The sequence below is a fragment of the Spermophilus citellus genome, assembly GCF_964194105.1.
Source record: "Spermophilus citellus genome assembly, chromosome: 12".
Lineage (NCBI taxonomy): Eukaryota > Metazoa > Chordata > Mammalia > Rodentia > Sciuridae > Spermophilus > Spermophilus citellus.
Genome location: NC_138198.1, coordinates 71466955 through 71483841, shown reverse-complemented (window position 1 = coordinate 71483841; position 16887 = coordinate 71466955).

The following is a 16887-nucleotide window of genomic DNA, read 5'->3' as shown; positions in this document are numbered from 1 at the left end:
AAGAATGTGACTTTAAGAATGTTCCTTGATGCTGCACAGGGCCTTGTGCTGGAACTTGAAACAGTGAATGCCTTCTTTGAGAATTAAATAAGAACCTTTCACTTAAATTTCACTGCTGTTCCTACAATATGTTCTCATATTTCAAATATTTACCCATAATGACCATGTCATTACTGGGCCCAAATGAAGAATGTGAACCAAGTGCTACAAGGGAAGAGAATTCTGAATTCCTCATTGTGAGTGAGCTTTGAAGCTGCCTCTAGAACCTCTCTGCATTAACTAGCATTACACTTTTGCTTCTGCAAGATGTTTTGAAATTGCACATATTTGGCCACAATGACTGGCTTAAATGGGCTGAAATTAAGAATGTGAATGTTGTGCTGGAACCTGGGTCAATTGCCAATCCCCTTGCTGTAAATTAAGTGAGAATTTGCTCCTCATGGATCAGAATGAAGTATGTGAATCTGATGCAGAAATGGGACAAGTTCACAATGCCATCTCAGTAAGTTAAATGAAAACCTGCTTCTGATAACTTCCTACTCCTTGCATTTCACAGATGCCTCAATAAGCCATTTTCAAATTGTACATATTTAGATATAATGAGCACTGTTTCTAAAGGGTTGTGCAAAATGTAACCTGGTTTTGTAATGGGCATCAATTTCCAATACCCTCTCTGGGAATTAATTAAAACCCTGCTTCTGGAACTTCCATGTCACTTGTGTTTCGCTTTTTCTCCTACAAGCTATTTTCAAATTTTGCACATTTGGATAAAAATCATTGGCCTCAATCATCCAAATTGCAGAATGTGAATATTGTGTTTCAAAGAGAGGCAATTACTAATGCCTGCTTTGTGAATTAGGTTTCAATCTACCTATGAAACCTCCCTGCCACCAGGGTTACACTACTGCTAACACAAGCTCTTTTGAAATTGCATATAGTAAGCCATAATGAGCACAGGACCTAATTGGCTGAAAAGAAAAATATGAACTGGTGCTCCAATGGGGACCAATTCCAAAAAACTCTCTCTCTATGAATAAAGTGAGAACATACCTTCTTGACCTTCCTACCACTTGATTTTTACTGATACTCCTAAAAGCCATTTTCCTATTGCAAATATTCAGCCTTAATGAGTACTGTCACTAATGTCCTGAAACAAAGAATTTGAACCTGGTAGTGCAAAAATAAACATGTCCCAATGCCCTCTCTATGAATTAAGTCATATACCCTCCTTCCTGAATCTTCCTGTCACCTGCCTTTCACTGGTGCATCTACAAGCCATTTCCACATTCCACACATTTAGCCATAATAAAGGACTGAAACTAATGTGTTGAAATGAAGAATGTGAACATGTTATTGGCAAACAGAGAAATCCTAGTGCCTTCTCTGTAAATAAAGTTTGAATCTTCCTAACACTAGTATTTCCCTGCTGGTCTAACAAGTCCAGTTTAATTTACACATTTTGACCATAATAAAATCTCATCTAAGAGCTGAAATGAAGAATGTTCATCTGGTGCTGCAGTAGAAAGTTCCCAATGCCATTACATTACACGTTTTAAGTGAACCTACTTGAAACTTGCATTTCACTGTTCCAATAAGCCTTTTTCAAATTGCATGCATTTGCCCATAATGACCACTGGCCATAATTGGTCTGAAATGAAGAATATGAACCTGATAGTGCATCAGGGTACATTTCTCAATGCTTTCTCTTTGGAATAAGTCAGAAGTTTCTCTGGAACGTCTCTGATTCTTGCTTCTCATTTGGGTTCCATTTGCATATATTTGAACTTAATTAGCAGTGGTCCTAAAGGGCCAAAATGAAGAATGTGAACTTGGTATTGCAAGTGGAGAATATTCCTAATACTCTCTTTGTGAATTAAGTGAGATGTTTCCTCCTGAATGTTGCAGCCCCTTGGTTTTCACTACTGCTCCTACAAGCCATTTTCAAATTGCAGTTTTCAGCCATAATGAGCATCACCCTAATGGGCGAACATGAAGAATGTGAACCTAGTGTCAAAACAAGGGATAAATCCCAATACCCTCTTTCTGAATTAGGTTTGAACCTACATCTGAAACCTCCCTGCCACTGCTGTTCCTACAAATTGTTTCAAATTGTATGTGATAGGCCACAATGAGCACTGGTCCTGATGGGCCAAAATGAAGAATGTGAACTTGGTCCTACAATGGGGGAAAATTCCCAATGCCTTCACTTTTTCAAGAGAACTACCCTCTTTATTTTATTTGTTTATTTTTGTATGTGATGCTGAGGATGGAACCCAGGGCCTGAAGCATGCTAGGAGAGCACTCGACCTCTGAGCCCAGCCCCAGCCCTGTTTCATTTGTACTTCTATGAGCCATTTTTGAATTGCACATGTTCAATCAAAATAACAGTGTACCTAATAGCCTGAAATGAAGAATACGGACCTGGTATTAAAATGAGGACAATTACAATGGGGACAATTTTTGATAATTGAATTGATAATTGAATTAGTGAGATCCCACTTCCGGAACCTTCCTATGACTTATATTTCATGATGCTTCCTCAAGTCATTTTCAAATTGTACATATTCAGCTCTAATGAGCAATGGCCCTAAATGGCTGAAATGAAGAATGTGAATTTGTTACTGCAACTGGAGACAAATCCCAATGAGTTCTTCCTGAATTAAGACAGATTCTGCTCCTTTATACTTGTTTAAAAAGCAGGTGCACCTTGCTTTTTACAGGTACTTCTTCAAGCATTTTTTCAAATTACACATATTTGGTCATCATGAGCACTGGCCCTAATGAACTGAATTGAATCTGGTGTGAACTGAATGTGAACCTGGTGCTAGAACAGTTCCCAATTCCCTGTCTTTGAAGTAAGTGAAATCCTGTGCCATGAGTCTCCTGCCACTGTATTTTCATTGCTTCTCCAAAAGGCTGCTTTCAAGTTGCACATATGAGGTCAAAATGAGCACTGACCCTAATGGAGAGTAATGAAGAATGTGAACTTGGTGATGCACCAGGAATTATTCCCACTGAACATTTTATAAATTGGTTGGATGTGCCTCTGGAGACTCCTTGCATTTGGCATATCACTAATGCTCCTTTAAAGTTGCTTTAAAATTGCCCATGTTCAAACAAATGAATGTTGCACCTAATGTGCCAAAATGAAAAATGTGAATACTGTGCTCTAGCAGGAGACAATTTTTAAAGCCTTCTTTGTGGATTAAGCTTAAACCAGACTTGGAAGCTCCTGGCACTATCATTTCACTACAGCTCCTACAAGCTGTCTTCAAATTGCACTTATTTGGTCATAATGACCACTCTCTCTGAAGGGCCCCAATAAAGACTGCAAAACTGGAGCTGCCAAATGGGATAATTCCTAATGCTATCTGTGTAAATTAAGTGGAAATTTTCCTTTGGAACTTCCCTGCCACTTGCATTTCACTGGTGCCTCTACAAGTCCTTTACAAATTGCAAATATTTGACTATAATGAACACTGGACCTGATGGACAGATATGAAGTATGTGAACCTGGTGTTACAGTGAGAGACAGATTTCACTGACTTCTCTATGAAGTAAGCTTGATTCTGCCTCTGGAACTTCTCTGCCACTGCAGTTTAACTGCTGTTCCTGTCAGTTTTTTACCCCAAATTGTGCAATTTGGTCATAATGGAAACTGGTTCTCAAGTACCAAAATGAAAAATATGAATCTCAAATGTGTGACAGTTACAAAGCACTCTCAGTGAACTAAGTTGGAATCCTCCCTGAAAATTCCTTGTTATTTGCTTTTTGCTGCTGCTTTTATGAACTGCTTTCAAGTTTCACTTAATTGGCCATATTGAGAATTGGCCCAAAAGAAGAGCATAAACCTGGGGCTGCAATGAAAGAAAATTCCCAATTCTTTCTTTGTAAATTAAGTGAGATTCTATTTCTTGAATCTCCCTGCCACTTGTGTTACACTTGTGTGCTTGAAATATGTTTTCAAATTAAATGTATTGGCCATAATGAGCAACAACTCTAATAGGCTGAAATAAAGAATGTGCACAATGTGCTGCAATGTGAGACAACCCTCAAAGCCTATCTGTGAATTAAGTGAAATACTGCCTCTTGAGTGTTCCTGCTGATTGCATTTCACAGATATTCCAACAATATACTTTTACATTACCCATATATGGCCATAATGAGCACTCACACTAATGAGCTGAATTGAATAATGTGAACTTGATACTGCAACAGGGAACAATTCCCAATGACCTCACTTGGAATTTGGTGAGATCCTACCTTAACCTCCCTGCCACTTGCTTTTCACAGCTTCTTCTATAAATCTCCCTCAAATTACATATATTCCACTATAATAAGCAATAGCCCCATTGAACTTAAATATAAAATGTGTATCTTGTTCTGCAACAGTGGACAATTTCAAATATACTCTCATTAAGTTTGAACCTGTTTCTGGGACCTCTCTGCCACTTTAGTTTCACTGCTTATCTAATATAACTGATTTCAAATTGTACATATTTGTTCATAATGAGCCCTTACCCTAAAGGGCCTACATGAAAAATGTGAACTTTATGTTGTAATAAGTCAGTATTTCCAATGCTCTCTGTGAATTAAGTGAGAAGCTGAGTCTGGAATCTCCTCATCACTACCATTTTATAGCTTCTCCTACAAACAGTTTTTAAATTCCATGTATTCCACCACAATGAGCACTGGTCATAATGGGCTCAAATGAACAATGTGAAACTTTGGCTACAACAGGAGACAGTTCTAATGGCTTCTCTTTGAATTAAGTTTGAATCTAACTCAGGGACTTCTTTGTCATTGCATATCACTCTGTTCCTATGAGTTGTTTTCAAATTGCACATATTTGGCCATAATAAATACTAGCTCTATTGGGCTGAAATGAAAAATGTAAACCTGAGCTGCAAAAGGGAATTATTCCCAGTGCTCTATGAATCAGACCACGTCCTGTGTCCTGAAATTCTCTGACCTTTGCATTTCACTGCTGTTCCTATAATCTGTTTTCAAATTGTACAGAAAAGCCATAATGAGCACTGCCTTAATGGGACAAAAAACTGCTACAGGGGACAATGACAAGTGCCCTCTCTGAATGAATTGAGAATCTGCTTTTGGAATTTCCATTTCAGTGCTCTTCGAACAAGTAGTTTTCAAATTGTATATGTTTAAACATAATGAGACCTAGCATTACTCATTCAAGATGAATAAAAGAATCTGGGGGAAATAATCCCTCTCTATGAATGGACTGAGATCCTGATTCCTGAACCTGGTCTCTTGTTTTCCACTGGTGCCGGTACAAGCTGGTTTCAATTTACATATATTCAGCCATAAGAAGCATTGGTCCTACTGGGTCAAAATGAAGAATGTGAACCTGGTGCTGCAACTGGAGACAATTCTCAATACAATCTCAGTGAATAAAATTTGTTCCAGCCTCTGGAACCTACCTGCCACTTCCATTATTTTGTGCCTCCCAAAAACTGTGTTAAAATTGCACATATTTAATCATATTGACTATTGGACCTAATGGGCCAAAATAAAGAATGAGAATATGGTATTGCAAGGGGAGACAATTACCAATGCCCTCTCTCTGAATTAAGTAAGAACCTTCCTCCAAAACCTCCCTGTGACTTGTATTTCATTGCTGCTATAACAATTCATCTTTAAATTGCAACTATTCACCTGAATGACCTCTGGCCTTCACAGGATCAAATTAAGAAATGAACCTGGTGATGGAACAATGGAAAATTCCCAATACCCTCGTTGTTAATTCAGTTTGAAAGTTTGAACCTATTTTACTAGTGATTCACTACACTTTTACAATTTGCACATGGTCACAATAATAAGCATTGGCCCTAAGGGGCCAAAGTACAGAATGTGAACCTGTTACTACAACACTAGGGGGACAATTCTAAATGACCTCTCCATGAATTTAATTTTAACCTGATTTCTGAACCTCTCTGTCACTTGTGATTAACTGATGCTTCTAAACCAATGTGAGAGGGCTCATTTGACTATAACGAGCACAGGTCATAATGTGCCAAAATGAAGGATGTGAACCATATACTGTAATGGGGACAATTTCCAAGACCTTCTCTGTGAATTGTTTAAACTTGTCTCTTGAATCTCTATAATAGTACGATCTCACTCAGGCTGTTCCAAGCTCTTTTTAAATTGAACATATTTGGCTAGAATGAGTGGTCCAAAATGAAGTATGTGAACTGGGTCTACAAGAAGGACAGTTCCCAAGACCCTCTTTGGGAATCAAGTTTGAACTTGTCTCTGGAACTTCCACCACTCGCATTTCACTGATATGCTCAAAAGCTCTTTTCAAATTGCACATATTTGGCAATAATGAGCATTGACCCTAATGGACTGAAATGAAGAAAGTGAACCTGATGCAGCAATGGGGAATCATACCCAATCCTGGCTCTTTAAATTAGTTGAGGAAAAGTCTCTGGAACATGTGGATCAGTTACATTTCATTGTTGATCTCACAAGCTGTTTTCATATTGCAAGTATTTGACCTTAATAAGCACTGGCTTTTATGGGGCCAAATTGACGATTGTGAATGTGATGTTAAAAACAATAAAAAATTCCAAATGCCCTCTCTGTGAATTAAATGAGATCCTGCCTTCTAAAATTTCCTGATACTTGTTTTTCACTATTGTCATACATGCCATTTTCAAATTGCACATGTTTGGCTATAATGAGGACTAACTCTGATGGGATGAAATGAATCTGGTGCTGAAATGGAGGACAAGTTCCAGTGTCCTTATGTGAGAATTTGCCTGTGAAGCCTCCCTGCCATTCATGTTTCAGTTCTGCTACTACAACCATTTTCTAATTTCACATAATTTACCAAAATGATCACTGGTCATAATGGGCTGAAGGGGAGAATGTGAATCTGGTGTTGCAACATAGAACCATCTCCAAAGAACTCTTTGTATATTGTTTGAACCTTCCTCTGGAACCTTTTTAGTGTAACTGAAAGGTCAGTCCTTGTCACTGATGGGATGAAATGAATCTGGTGCTGAAATTGAGGACAATTTCCAGTGAAAGTCAATGTCCATTGGTTATTGTCACTGATGCCAATCCAATAATGAGAACATGGTTTTGAGAACAAGAAAAAAGAAGGTTATTACTTTGCTAGAAAAAAAAGAAACACAGGAGGCTCCTGTCCCAAAGGCTGTGATTGTTTCCATCAGGAGGGACAAGGGTTTTAAAGAAACTCTTTCAGGGTTATATTCCAGGTGTGGTCTGGTAGGGGGTCCCAAACCACCCCAAGAGTGTGTTAGGATTCACTTGTTAATTTGGGAGATATTTACCTCCCAGATCCCCAGCAGGCATCTCCTTTCTTTAATGGGTGTGTTTAAAGGCAATTAACTAGAGGAAGAAAAAGATAACACTGTCTCCCTAATCTTATGAGGGAGGGGGAGAGAGGAGGAGAGAAAAAAGAAAAATAAAGCATTCCTTTAAAAAATAAACCTCAGAGCACTCCTATTTCACTGCTGCTCCTTGAAGCTCTTCAAAATACACATATAAAGCCATAATTAACATTGGTCCTCATGGGCTGGAAAGAAGAAATTGAACCTGGCTCTTCAGCTGAGAAAATTCTCAATGGCTTCTCCGTGAATTAAGTTTGAACCTACCTCTGAAAACTCCTTGAAAATAGTATCTCAATGCTGTGTAGGGGTTCTGTGTTTGGGATTGGGGTCTGATGACTTCATGGCTGCGGCATGCTTAGCTGCTAGAAAGTTTCTGTGTAAAATTATGGATTGCCCAGATGCTACAGCAATGTCCTGCATGAGGAGGCTCTATGCTAGAGTATTATCAGCTTCAACCTTGATCTCAGGCACACAACTTCTGGGAAAAACTCTCTTGTTAGACAAGCACAATGTTTCACCACCCATGCTATGCCTGAACCTGTCCACATAACAGTAACTTTAAACAACAGACTTCTTGAGAGCTACACAAAGCTCCTAACATTGCACCATAGTATGCAACTGAGGAATAATCCACATAATATTGCTAACTCTGGAACTTGCCTGATGACCCAATGAACAATAATGTATTACTCATGCTAGTGACCTAATATAACCTATTGATATAAACAAAGGTGGAGGCTTGGGTAGAGGCCATTCTGCCTCTCTGCCATCCTGCCATTCTACCGTATTGCCTCTATACCTTGTTTCTGTATCCTTTTGATTTTTTTACAGCCATCTCCTAAAAGCTGGTTTAAAATTGTACATATTCCACCATAATGAAAAATGGCTCTAATGGACCAAAATATAGAATGTGAAATTGTTACTGCAACTGGAGACTATTTCCAGTGCCCTCTCAGTGAATATAGTTGACCTGTCATAGGAACCTCTTACCTCTTTCAATGTTGATATTTCAAGGTGTTTTCAAATTGCACATATTTGGCCATGATGCAAACTGTCCTTAAGGGGCAAATTGAAAAATGTGAACATGGAATTGCAAGGGGTATGTAGGGATATCATGAATGATGCTATTAATAATTACTTGGAGCCAGATTATTTTTAAAAGCAAATGTATATTCAATCACATCAATCATCAAATATAAACAATTAATGCAAAAAGTATTGGGTATGTGCAAGCACCTCAACTAGCATTCAATGCACACAAATTAAATATTATAGGTAGATAACAATGCCAAAATGTTGGGTTTGCTGAAGCACCCTAACTAGCATTCAATGCACACTAAGTAAATACTACAAGCAAATTACACAATCCTAGGGCAAACATGAGCCCCAAAATACCTCCAATGCCACATGGCTTCTCTTAGCCAAAGAGCAAACATTGTCTTGGTCGGGAGGCTCTCTCTAACAGATGACTGGATGTCAGGGACTGGTGGAGTCAGTCTAGGGATGGGCAGCAAAGCTGTCAGTCTCATCAATGTTTGGAGCAAACTCTTCAATATGGCAGGACTAGCAATTTAAATACAGTTCTAAGTTGGTCATGTACATTGGTGATTGGTTACGTGCAGTAAAAGTCAATGTTCATTGATTATATCCAGTGAGGTGATGTATGTAACTGGGCATGTTCTTTGCACATGTCCATGGAGCTGTGCTCCCTATCAATTGTAACCAGTCATTGCTAAGCATGCCTATGGCTAGTGCCTATTACAGCTCTTTATCAACTGCAAGCAGGCATCACTAAGCAGTTCAATGGCTTCTGTTCCTTATGGCCACCAACTTAATGAGTCATAGCATGCCCAAGCATGTCTATGGCAGATGCTCTTTTTCTGGAATTTATTGTCTCCCAGAGTTTCATACACCCCCTTCCTTTAAGGCCCCTTGTTATCAGGAAAGGATGTAATGGAAGGTTAACACTTGGCTAGTTTTCCCTCCCTCCTCCCAAGCTGCATTGTCTCTCTGCTTTCTTTGGAGGTTGTTTTGTAGGATTGTTATTTTCCATAGTTCTTCAGCCATGATGAACTCTTGCTGGTCAAAATGAAGAAAGTGAACATAGTGCTGTAACTAGTGACACTTCCCTATGGCCATTTCATGAATTTAGAATAAACTTGGCATTGGAACCTTGCTGCCATTATCATATCACTGCTTTCTTCAATCTTTTTTCATATTGTACCTATTCAGCCATGATAAACACTGGCTGTAATGGGACCAAATGAAGTATTAGAACCTTGTACTTAAAGCATTGGCAATTTCCTATATTCTGTATTTAAGTTTGAACTTGCCTCTGCTACCTCTCTGCTATTAATATTTTATTGATCTTTTTACAAGATATTTTCCAATTGAACTTATTTAGCCACAATGATCATAGACCCTGTGAGATGAAGTGAAGAGTGTGAACCTGGTGATCCAACAGGGTAAAATATCAATACCCTCTTCTTAAAATAAGTTTGAATCTGCCTTTGGGCCTCCTTTTCATGAGTGTTTCTCTGCCCCATGAAGCTGTTTTAAAATTGCATATCCATGGCCATAATGAGGCCTGGCCCCAATAGGGCAAAATGAAGAATATGAACATAGTGCTGCAATGGGTGTCAATTCCCAATTGTGAAGTGACTCTCTGTGAGTTATGTCAGATTCTGTCTCCTGTCCCTTCCTACCACACGTGTTTCACTTCTACTCACACAAATGTTTTCAAGTTGATCATTTCTGGCCATAAAGATCACTGACCATAAGGGGCCAAAATAAAAATGTGAACCTGGTACTGCAACTGAAGACAATTCCCTATGTATTTGCTATAAATTATCTTTGAACATGTCTCTGGAGTTCCATGGTATTAGCATTTCACTAATACTCTGAAAAGCTGTTTTAAATTTTCACATATATAGCCATAAAAAGGTCTAATTGGCCAAAACATAGAATTTGAACATGATGATGCTATTATGTGCCAGGCTGTATAGGCAATGACCAAACAGATTCCATTTTGCCCTGAGACTCCATGTCATGTAAGCAATGCTCCTCCCATGGGAAAGCCCTGTCTCTGTACCCATCAATAGTTGCTTAGCATAGCATGTTTAGCAACACAAAATGGCAATTCTTACACAATGTAAAATTGTTCTGTCTTTGGTTCCCATTCTTCTTGGAAAATGTACCCTATTAGAGATTGATCGTCTTGACATTAGTAACCATTCTTTAACTTGTACTCCACTAGGGACATTTTGGCCCACTCTCTTTTGTGCTTATAATTTTAGATCCGATGATATTTGTGTATGATTTTGAATCATAACAACAGTTATTTATAATTAGTGTGGTTTGGACTATAAAAGGTGTTCTCAAACCCCTGGAGTGGGTTGAAAGTTGTAGACTTGCAGCCTACCCATTGTCCTGCCAGCTGGTGGAACAGGACTGCCAACTGGTGAAAAAAGTTTCAGTCTCCTGCTTTAAGATCAACTCATGATTTATTGCAATCTCACCATAACAATGCAATAGAGAATATTTCCAATGACCTCTGTGTGAAATCAGTGAGAAAATGCCTTTGGAAACTCCATGACACTTGCATTAAACTATTGCTCCCATACACCATTTTCAAATTGTGCCCATTTGGCCCTAATAAGCACTGGACATTTTGGACCATAAAGAATGTGAACTTAGTGCCATCTCATGAATAAAGTTTTATCCTGCCACTATCATTTCACTGCATCTTCTATAAACTGCTTTCAAATTGCACAAAAGTGGGAATAATAGTTCGAAATGTAGAATGTTAACCTGGTGCTGCAACTGGAGAGAATTTCCAACATCTTAGTCTGTGAATTAAGTTTGAACCTGCCTCTGAAACCTTCTTGTTACTAGGATTTATTACTGTTTTTAATAGTTCTTATAAAATTGAACATTTTAGGCCATAATAAGCACCGCCCACAATAAGGTCTTTTACCATTGCAGTGAAAAAGCTCTCATTGGGCATACTAGATAAGCACAGTCTATAAAGGCATATGGGGAAGTCCTCTGAAGGTGACCCAGTACAGGAGTCTGCCTCTCACCTGAACACATGTACCAATGCCAATTTTGAGGGTTTGACCCCCATATGAGCAAATACCTGAGTACATGTACCACTAGTACAACCCTACACCCAGAGGACACCATTAACTTCTGTGCTTTTACTCTGCCATATACAGCCTCCTGCCAATCTTCTTCTCTGCAACACAGATTCCCCAGAATGCCAATACTGGAGAGTCTTCTATGGTTTGAAACAGAATTGTCCCCCCAAAGGCTCATGTGTTGAAGGCTTGGTCCTTAATGCAGCACTATTCAGAGGTGGAGTTTTGGGAAGTGAGTGGGTCAAAAGGGCTCTGAGCTCATGGGTTGATTAATCCACTGAAGGATTCATAATTTGATAAATTATTGGGAAGTGGTTATAAGTATAAAACATAGGGTCATTGGGAGTGTGTCCCAGAAGGCCATTTCTTGTGTCTGTCTATTGGTTTGCCTCCCTCTCTCCTCTGCTTCCCAGCTGGCTGTGAGCTGAGAGTTTTATCAAGCATACTATTTCTTCATGATATTCTGCCTTGCCTCAGACCCAAAGCAATGGAGCTGGCTGACCATGAACTGACAAGTCTGAAATTGTAAGATAAAATAAATTTTTTCATCTGTAACTTGTTTGTGTCAGGAATTCTGGTCAGAAGGAGAAAAAACTAATCCAAATCCCTATCCCTATCCTTTCTAATAGGAATGCCCACCCACCAAAAGTTTGAGGACCATTTCTCCATTTCACCATAAATGGAGAGCTGGTCACACAAAAGAATGCTTGGGCAGTCTTGTGAACCTAAACTCTGTGCAGCACCCGTGGCTAGAGGCAGCCTGACAATGGCCTCTGTCAGGTTTTTAGCCCCCCCCCCCTGACCAGCTGGAGAAGTGGAGAAAGCACTCCCCAACCAGGTCGAGCCAAGAAAGGTAAAGGTTGACTGGTGGCCAGCAACCAGCCTTCCTTCGCTGGAGGATAATCAGACATGCCAGGGAGAGGAGTCGAAGCAGGAACTCATTTATTGAGGAAGTACACACAGCTTATATACTACACAGCTGCCAATCAGAATAAAGGTCAGAGGGGTGGAGCGAGTTCACATATCCACCATTCTCATAGTCTGTAAGGGAAGGCATGAGCTGTCCACGATGGTAGAAGAGTCCCAGACCTATCCTGGAGGTGGTCTGTTTTTTCCATCATCACCCACAGCACCACCTCCTGGCTGATGGCCAGGGGCCATTCCAGCCACATGTGCGGCCCCAAGACTGGGAAGCGGGCAGCAAGTCATGCCCTACAGGCCTCTTCTGTCTTCAAAGTCTCCAAGAAGAGAAACCCTTTGTAAGGAGGTGGGATGAGTGGCTAGTGCTCCTTTTTTCCTGGAGGGAGTTTTGGTGCATACTTAAGCACTCCAGAAGATCAAGTCCAGGCTGGTTTGAGGGCCACTAAAATGTAAAGATGCTCAAAGGGGATTAAAAATCCTATAGCCCTGGGATGGGATTCATTATTGTCAGGGACTTAGGGTAAGAAGGGGTAAGCTGAATATTTGCAGCATGTAGGGTTTCACAATCCCCTGCTCTACTCCACCCCAGGCTGTTCAAAAGCCTTAGGGAAAGGTTGGCCCTGAGCATTTCTATGTCCCCAAAGTCACATCTGTGAGTGTTCCTGCCAAACTAACCATAGTGAGCCCTTAGGGAAATCGCCCCAGAAAACACTGCCTTTTAGGTTTTTAAGAACAGATCTGCAAAAACTCACAAAAGGGAGGAAAGGAAACAAACCAAAAACGATAAAAAACACCCTTTAAGAAACAGCCTCACACCTCCTGGCAGGCTGCAAGAGAATGCACAGATGTGGCAAGCCAAAAGAGAAACACAACCAGCAGTTTTCTGCAGAGCCCCAGGCACAGGTCCCAGGATTTCTAGGGCATCGGGAACCTTCCACCTGTGTGGAGCTGAATTGTAGACCAGATCCCTTTGGCTAGCTCCAGGTCTGGAGACATGGCAATCCTATGACATGTGTGGCTGGGTTTTTGCTCTGGACACCCACTGGGCTAGCTACTGGCTCAACTTCCAGAAAAGTCCACCATTGCTAGTACCTCACCTTAAGCCCCCCCCCAAAAAAAAAAATTGCATCACTGAAATCATCCCCAGCTCCCAGCCCATTTTGTGCAGGGCACCAATCTTCTGCCCTGCTCCTGTGTGATTTTGTGCAGGGCACCAATCTTCTGCCCTGCTCCTGTGTGCTTGGGCACCCAAACTCACCTTGGAACCAGTGGGTTTTCTGTGGCAGTTGCAGGTGCGCCATGCCCAGAAGAGTTCAGCAATAAGCCAGGTGGTCTGATGCATAAGAGACAGGGTGGACTCGGCAAGCTTGGCATGCTGAATTTGGACTTGTATTCTCTCTCAGCATTGGTGCCTCTCCAGTAGCTTGCCTGAGGTGAAGTGGTGCAGCTGTGCAGAAGGAGTGGGACAGGCTTCTGGTGCATGTCCATTCAGCATATGGCTGGCGGGGTTTTGAGGATTCCAGGCATGTTGTGTGGCACCCACAATGCGATTGTTTGCAGCTACCTTTGCCCAGCCAGTCCTTTTCACTTGAGAGGTTGTTAGCATCACTGTGTTCCTTGTACTTTTGCTGCCCATAGAAATCATGGAAAGCCCACTGGTCATTCCCAGACAACAGGTGTTCTCATCCACTAGGTGGCCCACATACAGCCCATGGATAGCTTGTAACACCTGGGTGTGTTAATGATTGTGTTTTAGGAATGATTGGCCTGTGGGACAGTGACCTGAAGTATGGGCAGCACTGTCCAATCAGTTGGAAGTTTGGATGGAATAAAAGTTGGAGGAACAAGAAACCAGCAGTGGATGTGAGCTTGATTTTTTATTTTTCTTGAATAGGTTGAGGGTTGTTGCTGAGATTGTTTGAACAGACCTGACTCTAGCCCCTGTACTCTTCCAAAGTGGACTCTGCCAAGCCATTCATCTTCCAGAGAGTTTCCAGAAGCCTTTGGACCCAGACTAGTGTAGCATCATTGATCCCACATGTTCTGAGTCTTCAGCATCTTGGACTGGGCAGCTACTGTTTCTTCCACTTCTCCAGCATGCATATGGCCATTGTGGGGCTATCTAGTTTTTGGTTTTTGACCTAATCTAATAAATTCCTTTTTATAATCATATATTTTATCATCATATATATATAATATATATTATATATAAATATATGATATTTTATAATCATATATTTATATGATATTTATAATCATATAAATATATGATATTTTATAATCATATATTTTATAATCATATATATACTGTTGGTTTTGTACCCCTAGAGATCTCTGACTAATACAGATTTTGGTACCATCAGTGGTTCTAGAGAAACAGAATTGTAATGAAAAATTTCCTTAGTTGGTTTTGTGGCTTTGGGAGTTGGCTATCTAAATGGTTAGGCCTAAACTTGCTAAAATATCTCCTGCTGGGATAATGGAGAGAATCCATAGGGTCAACTATTTAAAGATATTCATGAAATAAGTGCATTTAATGCTCTCGACTTGCCACTTGTAAAAAGGAAGGCATTTAATGACTCTATACCTGATATTTTTGGATATTTCTGGAAAACCATGAAATACAATGATGCTGTATTTCTTGATGGTGATGATGATGATGATGATGATGATGATGATGATGGTCCTGCTGATCATCATGATGCTATTTGGTTGCTTCTGGCTTAACTGGACAAAGTAACAAAGGAGAAGGATGAGCTCAGAAATTCAGTTTCTCAGCTGTAGATGCACTTAAAACATCTAAAATCTGCTCGGTGTGTTCTGAAGGAGAATCTTCTCTCTTGTCGTCCTGGGGCTGAGTTTGCTACTTTAAAGTTAAGTTCTCAGTCTCAAAAGTTGTGTACAGTTAAAGTGAGGGCTCTGATTGGAAAAGAATGGGATTCCGTAAATTGGGTTGGTGATGAATGCAAGGACCCTGAATGGGCTGGGAACATTGAACTCCTACATTCTGATATGTACATTTTGTCAGAAGTTGTTGAGTTCTCACCTCTAGCCATGACTGCAGCATCTCAACAACCAACCTGTGTGGTTCTGGGTTTTCCACCTACTTTGGAGGGAACTAATCCTGCTTTGCCTATGAAAACAGGAATAATGCTTTTTTTTTTTTTTGTACTTCGGCCGTAGGTCCACTTTTTTTTAACATTAAAAAACATCTGTTTTAATTAGTTGTACATGACAGCAGAATGCATTTTGGCTCATTCTACACCAATGGAGTACAGCTTTTCATTTCTCTGGTAGTATATGATGTAGAGTTGCACATATGTGCAGTCATACATGTACCTAGGGTAAGGATGTCCCTCTCATTCCACGATCCTTCCTACCTCCTGTCTCCTTACCTTGCCCTCCCTCCCCTTTGCACAAAGTTTTTTCATTCTTCCTATACCCTGCCTCCTCCCCATTATGAATCAGCATCCACTTATCAGGGAGACTATTTGGAATTGGTTTTGGGAGATTGGCTAACTTTGCTTAGCATGATATTCTTCAGCTCCATCCATTTACCTGTGAATGCCATAATTGTATTCTCTTTTAAGGCTGAGTATATTCAGTTGCTAGTGTGAAGCCCCTGCCTATGGGGAATTCACTGTCCTCCCACGACCCCAAATGTAGACTTTCTGGACCCAATTTGGTCTTAGTGGCTCCACCAGGTGGTGGCTTCTCCACTCATCTCCTCCCTTGCAGAATGCCACATTGTCAGCTGAAGGAGCATAAGCCCAATATACTCTGCACAGAGTCACACATGCAAGAGTGAGACACTGCTGCTACCCCCCCCACAAGTCCCTGCCACCTACTCTACAAATGTGTCACATTTCACTACTTGTCTCCAATGAGGGGAACCATGGATGTGCTTTGGCCACTGAACATTGAGCTCAAGGTGTGTGTCATTCCCAGTGACAGCTGTGCTATCCCCTATGGTATCCCCCATTCTTCATTCCATATTTACTGAATTTGTGCTCTGGACCATTGGCTGCGGTAGTATAGCTGTTGTTGAAACCAAAACTCCCTCCCCCAAACATGATTTCTCATCCAGATTGATGAAGGAGTTTGATGAAAACCCAAGAATGCAGAGATCTGCTACAGCACAGATGTCCCAGGCATGGTCAGGGGAGCCAGAAGTCTGTCTTTACTTACAAACTGTATGACCTGGGGCAAGTTGTTTGACCTCTCTGTGCTTTTGTATAAGGGGGGAATGATAACTGTGCACAGGATAGAGTTACTGGGAGGATAAATGAAGGCCTCTATTCTAAAGACTTGATCCCTAGTGTGTGGCCCTCTGGGGGGTGGTTGAACCATTAATGGGTGGGACCTATTGGGAGAAAGTTAGGTACCCCAGACATTCCCAGATCTCCTTCTCTTTCTTGTTTCAAGGAGCTGAACAGACCTCT